Source organism: Rhamphochromis sp. 'chilingali', assembly GCF_963969265.1.
Source record: "Rhamphochromis sp. 'chilingali' genome assembly, chromosome: 3".
Taxonomy (NCBI): Eukaryota; Metazoa; Chordata; class Actinopteri; order Cichliformes; family Cichlidae; genus Rhamphochromis; species Rhamphochromis sp. 'chilingali'.
In genome coordinates this window covers 41,529,845-41,538,756 of record NC_137931.1, presented here as the reverse complement: position 1 = coordinate 41,538,756, position 8,912 = coordinate 41,529,845, and the positions used below count along the sequence as shown (strand labels likewise).

Genomic DNA, 8,912 nt, shown 5'->3' with positions numbered 1-8,912 from the left:
CTCCCCCCTCCACGCTGTCAGACACTTGAAAGTGACCCGCGCGTGCTTCTCAGCCAATCACAGCGGTACAGACACCCAGCCTTCCGTTTCCATTAAACTCCTTCCGTTTCCACTATACTCTTTCATTCACATACATTATTCTCTTGCATACATATATTTTCTTCAGATATGTATGCATTCTCTTCTTACATACATATATTATTTGTAAGATTAAATGCATTTTGAATGCATGTAAATGAGAGCAAAATGTAGGAATGCATAAATGAAAATGCATGTATGTTAGAGGGCAAATGTGTAAATATGTAGATTAAAATACATGTATAAGAGAGCATAATATTGCAATGTGTGTGTTAAATATGTGTAAACATGAGAATAAAAATATCTAAATATAAAAATTAAAATAAAACTACGTGAGAGTGAAAGTATATGTATGTGAAAGAAGAATATATGTGTGTGAGAGTGAAAATATATGTGTGTGAAAGAAGAATGTATGTGTGTGAGAATGAAAATATATGTGTGAAAGAAGAATGTATGTGTGAGAGAGTGAAAATATATGTGTGTGAGAGTGAAAATATATGTGTGTGAGAGTGAAAATATATGTGTGTGGAAGAAGAATGTATGTGTGTGAGAGTGAAAATATATGTGTGTGAGAGTGAAAATATATGTGTGTGGAAGAAGAATGTATGTGTGTGAGAGTGAAAGAATAAATTTTGGCTTGTACGGCCCCTCATAGCCTGTTCTCTTGTTCATTTAGAAGCTTTTTCACTGTTATTTTATGAGTTGTATTTAACACATACATGCAGCTTAGTTACTTATTCAGTTAAAAAATATAGAGAAATTAAAATTATAAATCCCAAAAAGGTTAATTAACATGCTTAAATACTGTATAAATGTTTGATGTGCTGTATCTTTTCCCTCAATATATGATCCCAGTATAACTTTTCTCTATATTTAATATTTGGGAATTTTATTTCTTTTTAAAAATGTTTGGATTATTTTAATAAACTTTATTACAAAACAAAGCAAAACAAAAAACCCAACAAAAAATGTAAAATCACTCAGCAAATGAAAAATAGCCAGAAACGAAAAGCAGTTGTAAGTAAACAAACGAAATTAAATAAAAATTACAAAACATAATTTAAGTGACGTCTTAAATACATTCACCTAAACCTTTTGTAAAAAAGGAACTGATTTGAGATAGAATATTACTTTGCAATACTATTTATATTTTTAATATTTAAGACACTTTTACATTTTAGTTGTCATTCTAAACTGTTTTCTCAAATATATTTAAGAAGAAGATGGCTTTGTTCAAATCTTTCCTCCATCTTATCCTGTTTTTTTGTGCTGCGGGTACGCATGAGCTCTGAGTAACTCTGAATTATATGAGTGTGTGTGTCCCCAGTCTGTCGCATTATTCGGCACCCAAAAACTGTTTCTATTCTTCACCGCCGGCTGGGTGTTGTCTCCTGAACTTCCCATCCGAGCTGGATGGAGGGATGCTGCCCTCTTTCCGTCTGCCAACCTTTTCTCGCCCACCCTCCCTACCTTTATGACCTTGACTATGAATTATGGGATATCCTGCCACCCTACAGTGTGCAGCCACCCACCCAGGTACTGCAATAGTCGAAACAATGCGACTGGCTAGATAACATGGTTGGAGGGCGGGTGCCTGAGAGAAGCGGGCGGAGGAAGAAGAGGAGGAGGAGGGGTGGAAGGATGCTTCTTGAAGGCGCCGTTGCCATAGGTAACCTGGATCTGTGCCAAGGGAGGGGAGTGAACCATTTGCATGTATTCAAATCTCGCATGAATAATTCACTTTGAAGCCCCTGCTGGAGCACTGGCAGACAATAGCCACACACACTTGCACATAAATGCACAGTATAAGGTGGAAATGCACACAAAAAAGCCTTCCCGCGCGCACACACGCATCCAGTCTCCGAGGGTGTGAGAAAGGTGAGGAGTTTGGACTGGGAGGATGCTTTCTATAAAGCCTTTCACTGGAAAGAATCAGATTAGGCTGAAACTGTGGCAATGGCAGTAAAAATTTTCCACAAGAAGACTTGAAAACATTCAGGCACTCTTCACCCGTAACACAATAGATGTGAGCAACCTGGCAGAGGGGCCATTTGACTTTGAATCTTTGCTGTGGATGTCACAGCACAGATTTGGAAGGTTGAGAATGTATGATAAACATATGCACACATGTTCACACCCCTCGTGGTGTCCTGCAGAGGAAATGCTGGCAGGGATCCAGTTGCCATCACTTTGAAGGCCTGCTCTGTGTTAGACTCCTGCGCACCTGTCTCCAAGGCAGCTTCCATAAATTCACGAGCATTAAAATGCCTTGAGGGATGTTTTATCTAACATAAACGGGCCTGTAAACCTTTAGCCGTAAACTTCCCTTAAAAAAGCCAAGAAATGGGTGAAAAAAATTGCTAATCCCACTGCCATGACTATAAAACTCAGTCAGGAAAAAGCTACAATCCCTCCATGCACATATGCTGATATTTACAAGTGCTATATGATCGTCATCCTCTCCTACTGCCACCTTCAGAGCACCCACTCCCCATAGCTCAGTCTTGTTAATTTTATAAGATCCTGCATATTGCCACTTATCGGCTGGCAGCGTTGTAAAAGCTCTGGGGTCAGTGCATTACTGAGCTGCTGGGCTCCACTCTTCCATTAGAGGGAGTGTTCAGGCTGCGTTGGCCTTCACTCAATCAAATACGGGCTGCGAACGGCTGCTCCAAGTGCAGATGAGGGGGCACAAACACACACTTTCCCACACACACAAACATACAAATGGAGACTCCTTCAATGCTTTTTTTTGTATGCATAAATCTGAGCACATAAAATCTGGGCACCTGCACACACACACACACACACACACACACACACACAGTGTATGCGTGTTACCTCTACTCACTGTTTAAAGCCCTGAGGCAGATAACAAGTTCATTTGCATAGTATTTTTGCATTTAAAGAGAGTAAATGCATACGTGTATGTGCTTGTTCTGCTGCTGACATTTTCACCACTTGGCATTTAAACATATTCAACACGCAATGAGTTGTAGCTTCCTCCAATCCCTGGATCAGGTGAAACGGATGAGAGGCGCAGCCTACAGCAGCGAGCAGAAATAAGAATCGGGGTGTGCGGGTGATTTAATAGAGATTCCAAAATAGAAATTTAAATAGAAGTTGTGTTTGTTGGAACGTACAGTTAGGAAATTATTTTTCACAATCAGCCAGGAAATGAGGTCAGTTTTATGCCACTGCCTGTCAAGGTAGTGTCAAGGTCATAGGACGTTAAAGATGAGTGTTGATGGGAACAATGTTGCCTTTATTTCTCACAAATAATTTGTGACTGCTCTGATTTTCTGACTTTCTGGCATATTAATGTTGTCTGAAGACCTTTTTCAAAATGTTGTACAATAGCATTGATGTTTAAAAGGAACATTTTATATGCATTTTAATAACAGTAATCATATTTTTGTCTATTGTTTTTTTTTTTCATGTAACACCATTTCTGCACTCATAGTCTACACACAGAAGAGACACCATACCCACCATCCAGTGAGTGTGTGCCCGTTTATAAACATGTATCTATTTCTTCTGCCTGAGAAGAAACTGGGGGTCGGTGTGTGGGTGTGTGGGTGTGTGGCGGGTGGATGTATGAAGGAGAAAGCTCTGACAGACTTTGCATGTGAATGGCCGGGGTCCTGTGAACCTTCTGCTCCCTAGCTCCGCACTCAATGGCATCACTGCAGTTAGCATGACAAACTAGGCTCCAAGTTCTCGGACTTTTTGAGACAGCCTCTCCCTCCACACCCCCACCCTCAACAGCCCCACCCATCAATGTCCTGACTCCACCATAACAAACCCGTTACCCCCAACTTGCTCCTCAGTGCTTTGGGCTGGGCCTAAAGAGTTTATTTGGTGTCTGGGGGGGTACCAAGTTCAGGGGAGCCAAGGAGATGACCCCTGCAAACAGACACACACACACTTCCTGAGTGTGAGAGAAAATTTAAAATTGCACGATCACCGGTTTTAAGTATGAATTGTTTTCTTCTTTGTTATATACACCAGAATTAAAAAGAGGTTTCATTCCCAGCCTTTTTCCTTTCTCATTTCAGCTTCCCTTACACTCCAACATCACATTAACACATTTCATAAAGCCAGCCCTTCATTATACGTGAGTATGATAGCAGTCATTGGAGTCTGGAATTAGAACACTTACATAAGAATTCCGTTTGGTTTTTCAAATGCTGGAATGGCATCAGTGGGCCTCAGCTGAGCTCGGATCCTTTGGGTGCTGTTGCCATGAAGTAAAAACACGTTACCTGTACTGTGCGGTATATCCTATTTGCAATCCAAAGATGCCCACTTTTTGTTTAGTTATGTTAATTTACTTATTACCACATGTGCTCATTGGCGTACACATCTTTGCGTGTTTTCTTTGAGTTCTGTGGCTCTAATCGTTTGGCTCGTTTGAAAACGTCGCTCAATTATTTGAGCTCAGCATGATAATATCTGGTAAAATAAATAGATCCAGTTGTCAGTGGATTGTGTTGTGTGAATAAAAGCACTACATCTTGTGATGACTGCAATGCAGTTAATAAGGGCTGCTCCTTATTTTGTAGTGTTTGTGCTGATGGTCTCTCTATAAAACACACAACACCCAGAATACACTCCAAGCTGATGTCATCTTACAAAGGACAATTAAGATGCTGTTTTATGAGCCCAGCTTGGAGAGTTAAATCATACTGTACTTAAGAGCATTTTTGAAATATATGCACACAAATAATCCATGGAAATACGCTCTTGTACATAACAGGCTAAATATCTTATTTACTGGGACTCCTCATTCAAGCTGATTGGTTTTTCGTGATTTGTGTTATTGTGCTAAAACAAATTAATTATCCTGTGTGGTTTATATAATTAACCTCTTGCACAAAAGCAGCAAATCATAGAACTTGCTTGTGTGTGTTTTTTAAAGGGTGCTAACAATGCGCTCCAAAATGATGGAGAAAAATGATAGTAATTCAAATATTTCTGTGCTAAAATAAAATAATTTCAATCATTCATTAAAATATACAATTCAAAGCTTTCAAATTTTGATGCTGTTTGTTTTTTCCAGCACATTTAATGGAATTAACACAAAGAATATAAACAAAGATCTAAATGCTTTCTTAGCCACAGTTTACATGCAATGAAAAAACCAATAAAATTCACACCGGCATTAAAATTGTTTATTTGTTTTTCTAGCCACCAAGCTCTGTGCAGCTCTGTCCTGCTGTTACAGGCCTTTGTTCTGCTAACAACCAGGATGTTAGAGACTCTTCATTGACAAACAAACAGCTGAGCTATTAAAAGACAATTAGCTTGCCCCGGAGGCTTTACTTAGGTCAATAAAGGGCTGCTTTTACAACTCAATGAGCTAACAAATTAGTGTGTTGGTCAGGTTTTAAAGACTTTTAATAAACTCTTGCGTGGCTGTGTTAATGTTTTTCTGTGATCTGTTTATTAATTGTATTTCATGTAGTACTATAGATATATTTGAAACCATAAAAAGGTAGAAAAAAGAACACTACAAGAAATTTCACAATGATTCAAAGGAGACATGACTAACAAAGCTGATGAAATATATAAATGTAATTACATGTAAAATAAAAACAACCAATTCTATTTTTTTACACAACCTTCTTTTGTGTGTGTGTGTTTTTACGCTTGTCTTCACATTTGCCATCAGGAGGGAGCAGGCCTCGCTGTCAGAGTTGTAACCTGTATACAGACTTTATGTGACATGATCCGTAACTCTATCTATAGGTGTTATGGTATCATTGCCACCATTAAAGAGGTTTTCCACCTTCCCAATGACCTCCGCCTCGCCTCACAGGACACAGAAAACGACCTGATGGCAATGTCTTTCACTGTACAGAGGCTACGACGAAATGCATGTGCGTGTATGTGTATGACAGCAGCTGTGTGTGTGTGTGTGCCTGTGCACGGTCGGTCACTTCACATACAGTGTCTTTAGAAAGAGTTCAGCCAGTAGGACTCGGCCTTCTCCCCGGTGAGAGTGAGGGAATCTAGCACGGCCAGTAAGCATGTATATCAGGCCATCTCACGGCTGGCTGGACGCTCCCTGGGTGGCCCACTGTGGTCAATACGGCACTGGTGACTGGACACACAGAATGGGATAATCTCCTACTTTCTTTCAGGGCCATGGTGCACACACATACACACGAAAACACACACAGATCTCCTTTTATGCCGGTCTGGCCACGGTGGCTTGCCTGGGCCTAATTTCAGGTCAGGACCACTCACGGGGAGGCCGAGGGCTGGGAAGCCTGGAGTGAGCGAGGGGACAGCATGGTTGGGGGAGAGTGCGGGGAGGGGGCTTGAAAGGAGAGCATGGGAGCCCATTTCACCCAGAGCACTGGAGCACACTGGGGGCACTGGGGCATTGCCTCTACTGGCTGTTGAGGGAAAACAAAAGGAGGTGTGATCTCCACAAAAATAGGACCGATGCCTGTGTATGCGTGTGTATGCGGTTATAAATGTGTATCATTGTTCAGAGTTTCCTTCAGCTTCAGCAATTCGCTTCAACACCCCTGCTGCTCACATACAAAGGCACCTAATTGACACTACAGATTTAGGCCACTTGCTTTAACTGTTCCCCTTCCAACCCTTCAGCCACTGCTGGAATAATCAGAGTAATCTAAATAAACAGGTTCCTATAGCTTCAGAAAATGAAGCATCTGTGCTTTGTTGTGCTGTGCTAAAGGATCAAGCTCAGTGTGTTTGTTGTCATTAAAGCCTGTGAAAGTGGCGAAACCAGAAATTTGTTAAACACCTCTCAAAACTTTCCCAGTCTGATTCTATCTGTGGGTTTTAGCCACAAATAACAGTGGCCAAAACCCACAGTGGAAGATATTTTTTTAGTAGGCCAAATGATTTCCTAAGGCAGCTGGGAACTGTAGCTTCTAGCAAATTGGACCCCAACAAGACTAAAGAGCATATTTGTTAGAGAAGTCATTTGGAAAAAGTAATTAGGAGCGAGCATAGTGTATTGGCAAAGTAAATTCCAGTGAGCAATAAGACATATCAAGCTTTGGAAAGTAATACCAAAATTATTGCTGTTTGTGTTTTTATTGAATTATTTGACATTATTGAAAATATGAAACATGATCAGTCCTATAACTTTACTGTATGCTTCAGGTATAATCACAACTATTAAAAACAAACATTTCTGGCAGATATAAAAATGATACTTCAGTAGAAAGAAAACCCAACACAGGCAGTTTTTCATTTCACAAATTGATCAACTTTATTCAAAATATGAATATCCCATTAGAACAACACTTTTGGCATTTTGCAATATCGTTCAGTGTTTTGTGATGAACGTATTTCTTTATAGAAAAAGATTCTCTAAATATACATGTGTACATAATGTCGCACCAGCAAAGAGGAAAGTAATTCAACAACAGCAAACTCTCGTTGAATGATTTTACAATCAAATACTTGAATGTAAATTACAGAGTGAAAAAGAAAGACCCCTTGTGGTCTCATCCAATCTCCGACCTAAAATTGGTCTCAAATATAGTAATTCATATCTAATGAAACTAATTTTGGAAAATATTGTTCGGAAGCTCCATTTTACACTTTAGACAGCACTTAAATTGATTCAACCTCTAAACTTACCTTTTAGAAGCAGCACTGACTTACCTGTTACCATCCACAAAGACGAGCGCCTAGACAGAGGATAATCAGACTCTAATGATGTGTGTCTAAGTGACTGCTCTTGCAGGTGTAGAGGTGGCATTTTCCATATGTGGCCAAGGCTAAACGTGTTCAAAGAAATTGGCTACAGATAGCGTGCACGCTTTGTTATTCAGGTGGAAGCTCAAGAGTCAATTTTATCTTCACGGTGGCTTTTCTGACTGCATCTGTGAAGATACAAGCATGTAAAAAAGAGACTCATTAGTGAATAGAAAATGCAATACTGCATGCAATGCAAAACTGTGCAGTTAGTCCAGAAATATTCTTCTAATTCCAAGTGTCCTTTAGTGTATGTTAATTAAGCATATGGGGATTTCTGCAGAAAACCACCAACAGGAAGAGCTGTTTCACATGAAGATGTACTTTATTTAAATCACATGAGCTCTCTGCAGATATGCAGTGACGATGATGCTGCCTTTGTCATCATCACCCCAGACATACCAAACTGTTAATGTTTACTAGATGGGGGAGGGCGCATGAAGGCAAGTGCATGTCCGTGTGTTTGTGCGTCTATCAGCTGTCTGCATCGCGAATGTGCATGACCCCTGAGCAAGCAGACAGTCATGGGTCAGAGGTCAAGATAGAGCCCTGTCTGGGCTTCCTGGCTGACCCCAATGCCTGAAGCACAAACACAGATACACACACACACACGCGTGCTTAAGGGGGAAGGGTTGCCCCCTATGAGACTAATATCACCTTTGGGATTAGAATCCAGACAGAAATACATTGACCCAAACAGGCGCGCACACACACACAGTCTCAGATGCAGGATTTGCTTGGTCATAAAACACGAGTGGCGTTGTACAGCAGAGAGGGGCAGCAGAGATGCTGAGTCTGAGAAGGCCATCCAATTATCGTTCAATGCTGAAGTAAAGAGGAGACCAGAGGAGACGCGGGAGGTCCAGCCCTCATCATAGTGAGCAACGAAAGAAGCTAGCACATAGCTACCTAGCTACACTGGGTTGTTATTCTTGCAAGGCTAGAGGATGCCAAGGATAAACTCATACAGTATGTAAGATAGCTACTATGACACCGGATTAAAGGGCTTGTGAATAAAAAAGATAGCATGTCCTTCCTGTCATAGAGTATATAAAGTATTTTAGCTGTTATTTAAACCAAACAACTGA

The 8,912-nt window shown here is 40.5% G+C and overlaps 1 long non-coding RNA gene across 3 annotated transcripts in view; it reads right to left on the bottom strand.

The window, feature by feature from the left end:
* Positions 1-7,357: 7,357 nt before the first annotated feature.
* LOC308394251 overlaps positions 7,358-8,912 on the bottom strand; it is a 42,160-nt gene continuing 40,605 nt past the window's right edge. For all 3 annotated transcript variants that reach the window (XR_013971142.1, XR_013971143.1, XR_013971144.1), the window contains exon 4: positions 7,358-7,952. This is a non-coding gene — a long non-coding RNA (uncharacterized lncRNA). The remainder of the gene's footprint in view (positions 7,953-8,912) is intronic.